A 10,136-nucleotide genomic window follows, 5' to 3' on the forward strand; every position below is an offset into this window, starting at 1 on the left:
ACGGTGGTTCATTAAAATTGTGGGGTCTACGTTCGCGCCTAGTCCACAAAATATTGAAATAAAAAATACAAAAAAAAAACGTTTACAAGTGTTTTTGATGTAGATGTATGTAAGAATCTTGTGATAAATATGTTTTAACTTAAATAGAGATGGTATAATAAAATTATGGGGTCTGCGTTCGCGCCTGGCCTCCATAGTATGGAAATAGGCACAAACTTTAATAAAGACTTTTCATATCTATCTGCGTAAGTATACTTTGATAATTATGCTTCAGTTTGAAGAAATATGGTATAATTAAATTATGGGGTGTTCGTTCGAACCTGACCTCCATAGAATTGAAATATGTCACAAAGTTTAGCAAGGTTTTTTTAAATAGATCGACAGAATATTGTGATAAGTGTTTCAGTGTGAACAGGTATGGTATAATAAATTATGGGGTTTATCTATTTTATTTTTAGTTTCATCATATTTTGCTTTGGTTTTGATACCTCCAAATTCGAAGCTATCTCTTTACAACCCTTCCTTTTCATAACCTATCATACTTTCATAAATCAGAGTCCATTTACTGTAGGCTGTTTTTGAACCCAGTCAACGACGAGTACTTTTGCTAGTATATATATATATATATATATATATATATATATATATATATATATATATATATATACTTAGGGAAATAAGATTTACGAAAGAAATGAGACATCGAAATATTATGTAAGCTGAAGAAAATTTTCTTGGGGAATTGCTTGGGTGTCATCCTAAGGATAACAGTCTATAGGGTTAGAACTTACTTCAACGCTCCAAATATATTCCAATTTGATGAAATTTATATTATGTTTAAAATTCTTCTAAAGAAAACAATGGAATTGGTAGAGACATTTTGTATATATACCGCCAAGGTTACATTTTATGAAGGAATATCCAAAATAGTTCAATCTTCAAGTAGTATCTCGCATATCCATGACTGAATACAGTAAGAAGTTCGTTTTAATATTTTTTTAATAGAAAAAGTAGGTTTTTAATATCAATATCAGTGTAAGAAAAAGACTAAACTTTATAAATGGATTGATTTGCAAGGATTTTTCATGTTTAAAGTGAGAACAGCATTTTCATGATTGGATGAGAAGATTAAAACGGTCGCATCTGAAGAACACGTGTTCCGATGAATGTCGATTGCTCTCATTCCCAATTATTGGCACAATATCAGACACGTGATATTGATATTGGTTCATTTGTTTTCTGACAACGAGGAAGATATTAAATGCACGTCGAACTGCCTCTGTTGGTCTTTATTCACGACATTGTGCTAACGATGGAACTAAGTCCGAGGGGGGGGGCGGTATAGGTGGCAGGCACGAAAGCCAGGCGGGAAAGGTGGTGGGAACACAGGAAGAGGAGGGGGGATGTAAAAATTTGGCCGCATTTTTCGTTTTCGTTTATTTACTTGTTTTGTCTCCATGACAATTGTGCTTTGAGTGAAATATTCCATTTCAATCGATGACCGACATTTGGCCTTTTGTGGGACACCGCCGCCGCCGCCACACACACACACACACACACACACACACACACACACACACACACACACACACACGCACATATTATTTAAAAGAATACTATACATATAGTATTTTCCATCCATCGATGCCTGCGGTTTCACAGAACACTTGACATCTTAAGCCATGCGAGTTGATTTTCCAGTGTTTACGTGAAACTATAGTTATCGATGGACAAACAAACTAATGTACAGTGTTTAATTGAGCATTCTGTACAAAAGACAACATTTTATGTATATATATATATATATGTGTGTGTGTGTGTGTGTGTGTGTGTGCGTGTGTGTTGTGTGTTTCATGATTCTTTGAGGGGTAAAAAATTAATATAATGCAATCATGAAAGGAAGACGAAAATTCATGATTAGAATGTTAAAATAAAGTCAACGTTTAAATAAAGTTAATGGGGTGAAGAGAATAAATATATAGCTACTGTATATATATATATATATATATATATATATATATATATATATATATAAATTAATATATTAATATATATTAATAATATATATAAATATTAATATATTAGTATATATTAATATATATAAATTTTCAACTATATATATATATATATATATATATATGTATATATATATATATATATATAGTTGAAAATTTATGTACCTATTTACTATGCCTCCCCACAGGACAGAGTTAGACACCAGGGTCGTTTTTTAACGTGGAGAAAAGGTACAAAATCAAAAAGTGTCTCAGTCGTGAAGGATATATATATATAGTTGAAAATTTATGTATTCATATCATCATCCAGAGAAAAATTATGATATAAAGACGAACCATTGATAAATATATATTTTCTTTTTGCCTTTTTCATGTTCGTCACCTAGCAATATTATTGTCTATAGTTTCATCACACACACACACACACACACACACACACACACACACACACACACACACACACACACACACATATATATATATGGATAGATATAGATGTATATAAATGAGATATAGAAGAGAGACCCATCATTATTCGGGATTGAATGAAAATCAACCAATATTTCACCCTCCCAGATTTTATTTTCATCAAAATCGATGACATTACCCATTTTTCAATCAAATCAATTGATTTCTTGCTCTAGTTGGGGACCCATCGCGGTGCACCAGGAGGAAGCTTCACATGCTTTCCCTGCTGTGACTTAGTCCACATTACATTGTAATCTACATTGCACTGTATTACACCTGTTGGTTTTATAAAATTATTTTTATATACGGCTTGAATTTAAGTTTAAAATGCAAAATCAGATATCATGCTTCAATTGTGCTTTAAACAGAAACATTCATTTCGAACGCGGTCCTGTAATGTAAAAGAACATACTGTTTATTTTAAATGTCGGGCCTTTCTGCTTGTGTGGTAAAAACATCTCGAATGCACTTGCGATGTTACGCCGTATAAGGTGTTAACTTTGGTCAAAATCGCCTGTTCTTTTCATCGGATTTTTTCGATTATCAATACTTATCGAATACATTCCGACACAAAACCTATATACAAACGCTGCCAGCTATATAAAGTACCTTTGTTTGAATTTCATAAAAATCAGCTCTGCCGTTTAGGAGTCCATAGGGAACGAACTCCCCCAGAAAAAATCCTAGTATATAATAGTAGATCTATTTATCTTCTATCTATCTATCTATCTATCTATCTATCTATCTATCTATCTATCTACCTATCTATCTATTTACTTTTTTTCATAAAAGGAACTTTGTGTGTGTGTGTGTGTGTGTGTGTTAGAATTCGTCCCTAATTAACCTGGAAACGGCTGGGTCGATTTAAAAAAAAATTACACTTAAGATATTTAATGTGTCTGGCAGTGTTCTTACGGAGATTTTATATCGAAATGTATCTGATAAGTATCTAAAACCGATAATCGAAAAACTCTGATGAGAAATGGAAGCACGATTTTGACCAAATTTAACACTTTTCCATAATCTAACATCGCAAGTGGATTTAAGAAGTGTTATCACCGCACAAGCATAAAGGACCAGCCTATGAAATAAACTGTATATTCTTTTATAAGACAGGGGCGCGTTCGAAATGAATGTTTCTTTTAAGAGCACACTAGAACCATATACGTGATTTTTGTACGTTTAACTTTAATTCAAGTGATTATGTAAAAATGGTTATGTAAAAATGATTATGTAAAATGATTATGTAAAAATGATTATGTAAAATGATTACGTAAAATGATTATGTAAAAATGATTTCATAAAAATGATTATGTAAAAATAATTACGTAAAATGATTATGTAAAAATGATTATGTAAACATGATTACGTAAAAATGATTATGTAAAATGATTACGTAAAAATGATTATGTAAAAATGATAACGTAAAATTAATACGTAAAAATGATTATGTAAAACTGATTATGTAAAAATAATTATGTAAAATGATTTCATAAAAATGATTATGTAAAAATGATTACGTAAAAATGATTATGTAAAAATGACTATGTAAAAATGATTATGTAAAAATGATTACGTAAAATGATTACGTAAAAAGTATTGTGCAAAAATGATTACGTAAAAATGATTATGTAAACATGATTATGTAAAAATGATTATGTAAAAATGATTATGTAAAAATGATTTCATAAAAATGATTATGTAAAATGATTTCATAAAAATGAATATGTAAAAATGATTTCATAAAAATTATTATGTAAAAATGATTACGTAAAAATGATTATGTAAAAATGATATGTAAAAATGATATGTAAAAATGATTACGTAAAAATGATTATGTAAAAATGATATGTAAAAATGAATATGTAAAAATGATTTCATAAAAATGATATGTAAAAATGATTACGTAAAAATGATTATGTAAAAATGATTCTGTAAAAATGATTATGTAAAATGATTATGTAAAAATCATTACATAAAAATGATTACGTAAAATGATTATGTAAAAATCATTACATAAAATTGATTTCATAAAATCTATAATTAGTTCTTTGATAAAACAGGGTCGCGTTCAAAATATCTTTTTCTGTAAAGAGCACTATTGAACCATACTACTTGACTTTTGGATCTTAAACTTTAAGTGAAGCCATTATTTACAGATAATTTTATAAATTTAACAGCAGATTCTCTACAGTTCAATGTAGTCTACAATGTATTGTGCACTAAATCATTGTGGGTAGGCATGTGACATTTCCTCCCGATACACTGCGGGTGTTGGCGGCCCCTAACTAGTGCAGGTAATCAATCGATTTCTTTGAAAATGGGCGATTTTTCACTGATTCATTTGCAATACACGTATGGGAGGATAGAACATTAATTTATCTTTATTCAATCCCGGATAACGTCAGGCTCCAGGCTATTATATATATATATATATATATATATATATATATATATATATATATATATATATATATATATATATAGTAAGCCAAAAAAGAGACAGGAGCAAGAGCAATCGTATGGGGATGAATTTTAGAGGTGATTGCTCTTGCTCCCGTCTCTTTTTTTTAGATTTTATCATTAAGGAAAACAAATTACTAAAAAACAAATCCCTCGATTCCAATTTTGATGAGTGAGGGCGAAACATGTCAACTGACTCGTTTTGATTTTTGTTTTTTTATATACCTACTTTTATTTTTTAGTCGCTATCCATTTTCCTTTTCTCCTTTGTTTTTTTTTTCATATAACATGAATTCCGAAGGAATACGTCTTCCCTTCATGATTGCCTTAATAAAGTTTTGTAACCCCAAGAAAATCATGAAATATATATATATATATATATATATATATATATATATATATATATACTTCTTTTTTATGGATGTGTCGTGTCTAGTCTATGACTTTTAATTAAACACACACAGACAAATAACTTTCCTTCATATAATATATGATTGTACACTTTCCGTTCAAAATGACCGACAAATTATCCTAGGTCAGTGTGTATATAAAACAAGATCTTAATCGATGAAGTTATAAAAAGGCATGAGACAGAAAACGTGTCAAACTGAAAAGTACATGAAAACAATCGGTATGGAAGAAAGAAAAAAGAAAAGAAAGAAAAGCGAGGGTTGTCTAAGTCGCTATTTGTTTTTTCCTTTCCACTAAACACTTGAAATGGTTCCGTCTGACAGCTTTTTTACTTGCTACGTTTTGTGTGACGGGACAGATAAATATTGATTTATATATTTGTTTATATATTTATATACAAATAAATACACATTTGTCTACATTAGCCAGTGGACGATGTGACATGACGAACCAGAAATGGTACGCTATCTATCCATCCATCTATCTATCTATCTATCTATCCGTCTATCTATCTATCTATCATTATATTAAATTCTCCATTATATTAATTTCTCCATTGCTTATGACCTCACTCAGATTGTTCACGAACCCACCCAATGACGGCCAGTATGCAAGTCTCCTAGACCTTTTTCTCACAACTTGTCCTGAACTATGTTCAGTTTCCGTTCTGTCTCCTCTTGGATCTACCGACTACTCAGTTGTATCAATTAAGATAAAAATGAAATGTAATAAGTCCTCAGACGTACCTCTCCATCGTACAGTATATCGATACACTATGGCTGACTGGGATGGTTTCCGTACATTTATATCGGATCTTCCTCTGCGTTCCATGTTTAAAAAGGATGTGTCGTCTATAGTATCAGACCTGACAGAATGGTTAATTGTAGGTATAGACAATTCCATACCCTCAAAAAGGTTCCAGCAATAACCTAACAGCCAGTCATGGTTTTCTCCAGAATGTGCTGCTGCTATTGCGCACAGAAATCACTTTTTCCACTGCTTCCAACGTAATAGATGTATGGAAACTAAAGCCGCTTTCAGGACTACCAGCAACCATTGTAAGAAAGTAATAAAGAACGCAAGAGAGTTGTATGCTCAGTCCGTCAAGTCCAAAGTAGCTGAGCAGCGGCTTGGTTCCCACCAGTTTTGGCAAATAGCAAACAGAATCCTGAACAGAAGCGTGTGCTCTATCCCAACTATCATCAATGGACCTGAGTTAATCTCGTCAGCATCAGACAAAGCCAAACTCTTTGCCAAGAACTTTGTAGCCAATTCTACCCTTTGTGACCAAGGCCGCCAACCCCCAATATATCCTACAATATCAGAAAACACACTATGTGATATACAAATATCTGTATGTGATGTTGCCAAGCTAATCAAAAACCTTGATTCCAGTAAAGCAACCGGCCGTGAGGGTATTCCAATTATAGTACTCAAAACCTTCAACCAGAACTAGCACCCATACTTACAAAACTGTTTAAACGTTGTCTTAAGGAGAATTGCTTCCCATCACTCTGGAAAATCTCATCAGTATGCCCTGTATTTAAGAATTCAGGAGATCGTTCATCCCTCTCTCAGTACAGGCCAATAAGTCTCCTGTGCGTCATGAGTAAGTTGCTGGTATATGTGTTAAATAGAGAAGTAATCAACCATCTCAGCAAAAATAACCTTCTTAGTGACACACAATATGGTTTCCGTTCTGCTAGATCTACAGCAGATGTGCTTACAGTTATATCTCATAGGATTAGCAAATCTCTCGACAGAGGCAACCTTTCTAGGGCAATTGCTCTTGACATATCAAAGGCCTTTGATAGAGTATGGCATAAATCACAAGATCTCCAGCTATGGTATAGCTGGAAATGTCTTCTTAATTATTAAATCATTTCTCTGTGATAGGTTCATAAGAGTAGTAGTTGATGGGCAAAAATCAGAAGCTCACAGTATAAATGCTGGAGTCCTTCAGGGGTCCATCCTGGGTCCAACTCTTTTCCTGATCTACATTAATGATCTTCCAAATCACATCCTTACATCATTTGCAGACATTTTTGCTGACGACACTACCATCTATGGTAGCACATCTAAGACAGTAAACGACCAAGTTCTCTCCGATTCTCTCTCCTCTGATCTTGATCACGTTGTACAATGGGGAAAGGAGTGGCTGGTTACTTTTAATGCATCTAAAACCAAGCTTCTATCTTTACATCATCAACGTTCTGATCCCCATCTGGCATCAATTAAAATGAATGGCTCTCGTCTTGGGGAGGCCTCAAGTTTTGACAGACTTCTGGGCTTGACCTTTAATCCTGATCTTAAATGGAATACGTACATCAAATCTGTTGCCAAGGCCGCTGGAAAAATGGTCGGATCCTTCTATCGATCCAGTAGATATCTCACTGCTGATGCAATTCTCTATCTATATAAGAGCCAGATACGTCCAAGTATGGAATACTGTTGCCACATATGGGCAGGAGCTGCTAGAAAAGACTTGTCCTGCCTTGATAGGGTTCAAAATAGACTTCGTGGCCTGGTGGAAGATGTCCTTTTCTCTTCGCTGCAACCTCTATCTCACAAAAGAGATGTTGCGAGTTTGTCTCTGCTTTATCGTTATTTTCATGGAAAGTGTTCGACTGCGCTTCAATCTATGGTCCTCCCTCGCCAAACTTTCACAAGAAACACTAGACTAGCTGAAAACATTATCAATAATTTTCCCCATTCTTTATCTGTGCCTAAACCTAAACGTAGATTCCATGATCAAAGCTTCTTTCTTAGAACTACGCGCCTGTGGAATCGTCTTCCGTTTTCCTGCTTTCCAGCTGTCTATAATATGGTTGTCTTCAAGTCCAACGTGAACAAGTTTCTGATGAGCCGTTCCACTTAAGTTAACAAATTTACCGAACTTCCATTACTATCGATTACTGTATTGTCCTTTTGACTACTCTACACTCTTTAACCCTTATCATTGAGTGGCCTATCGGCCTTGATAAGTGGTGACGCCTATGTAAAAAAAAGGCACGTTGGCTTCATTGTGTTATTTGTGTATGTGTGTGTGTTGTGTGTTGTGTGTGTGTGTTGTGTGTGTGTGTGTGTGTGTGTGTGTGTGTGATATTTCGTTTACGGAAACAGTTGGGTTGATTATTTAAATTTTCACACGAAGATACATGATGTGGTCTGACATTGATAAGTATCGATAATCAATAATCGAAAAAATCCAATTAAAGAAGGAAGTCCGATTTTAACCAAGGTTAACACTTTTATACAGCCTAACACCCTAAATTAATTTGAGAATGTTATTATGTCACAAGCAGAAAGGCTCAGCCTTGGAGGAGAAATCCTTCATGACTGAAGCAATTTTTATTTTTGTTCCAATCCAGAGTGTCCAATTTTGTGCAGCTGGATTTTCCCTACATTAAAATCGACCTTGTGTCTAACTCTGCCCTCGTGGGGAGGCAAGTAAATGGGACAATAAAAGAATGGGAGGGTTGAACATTTGTTGATTCTCATTCAATTACGGACGACGTCGGGTCTCTCTCGTGGTTTTATATAGGGGGACAATAGAAAATCTTTAACAGAACTAATTATTTGATATTGTAGAGCACAGCAATTCGTTTCATGTTATTTGTATAATAGTTTTTATCTTTTAAATTTTTACTGCATCTTCATGACATTCTTGTTATAAATGCATGTTTTGAAGACCAACTTCTTTTGTAGATGTACATTTTGTAAATATTTTATTTACTTTTAAGGTCACCGCTTACCAAGACCAGGAACCACTCGAGGATAAATGTAAATGAAATGGGAATTACTGTTTGACAAAAGACGAGGAACAGTATAATAGTAGTAAAATTTATCGATCGTATGAACAGCGTATAATTACTTTTGAGTTGATCTATGGAAACAATTGTTGACTTGAAAACGAAATGGTTGTAATTAGCAGGGAAGCAGTTCCGTGGCAATGTGTCCCACAGATGGGAAGCCTTTGCAAGTCAGTTAAGTGTCTAGCACACCCAAGTAGAAATGAAATGTTGGTTGTGGTAACAAGACGAGACACTGCTGTGAATGTCTTAGAATGCATAAAGAATGGAACTAGCAACGTATCTTCTGTTCGAACAGAGATCACCCCACCACTAGATGTTTATGTCGTCATTATAAATTTTAAAATTACAAAAATGTGAAGAAAAAGAATTCCCACAATGGTTAAGATTAAATGGCAATGCGTACTGCACAATTTCTGCTCGGTCGGTGAAGGAGAAATCTTTACGGACTGAGAAAATTAAAATTTTTGTCCTCATCCAGAATACCTACGGATTTTTGCAACACACACACATACACACACACACACAGTTTTCTTTTCGTTTATATATATGTATGTGTGGATATGTATGTTTGTATATGCATATATTTATGTGGGTGCATATATATGTTTGTATATGCATATATATATATATATATATATATATATATATGAACATACATACACATATATACACACACATCTCTCACTCTCTTTCTCTACACACACATACACACGCACATATACACACATATGCGTGCGTGTGTATGTGATGTGTGCGTATGTAGATATGCGTATATATATATATATATATGTGTGTGTGTGTGTGTGTGTGTGTGTGTGTGTGTGTGTGTGTGTGTGCATATATATGCATGGATAGGATACCAGATAACTGATAATGAGTAAAGATAGATGAATACAGAAATCTACCTGGTCGATCATAACTAAAGCCCAAAAGTAAGGAATATTTTATCATGTATTTTGTTCGA

Source organism: Euprymna scolopes, chromosome 42 (genome assembly GCF_053919585.1).
Source record: "Euprymna scolopes isolate OS-2025 chromosome 42, ASM5391958v1, whole genome shotgun sequence".
Classification (NCBI taxonomy): domain Eukaryota; kingdom Metazoa; phylum Mollusca; class Cephalopoda; order Sepiida; family Sepiolidae; genus Euprymna; species Euprymna scolopes.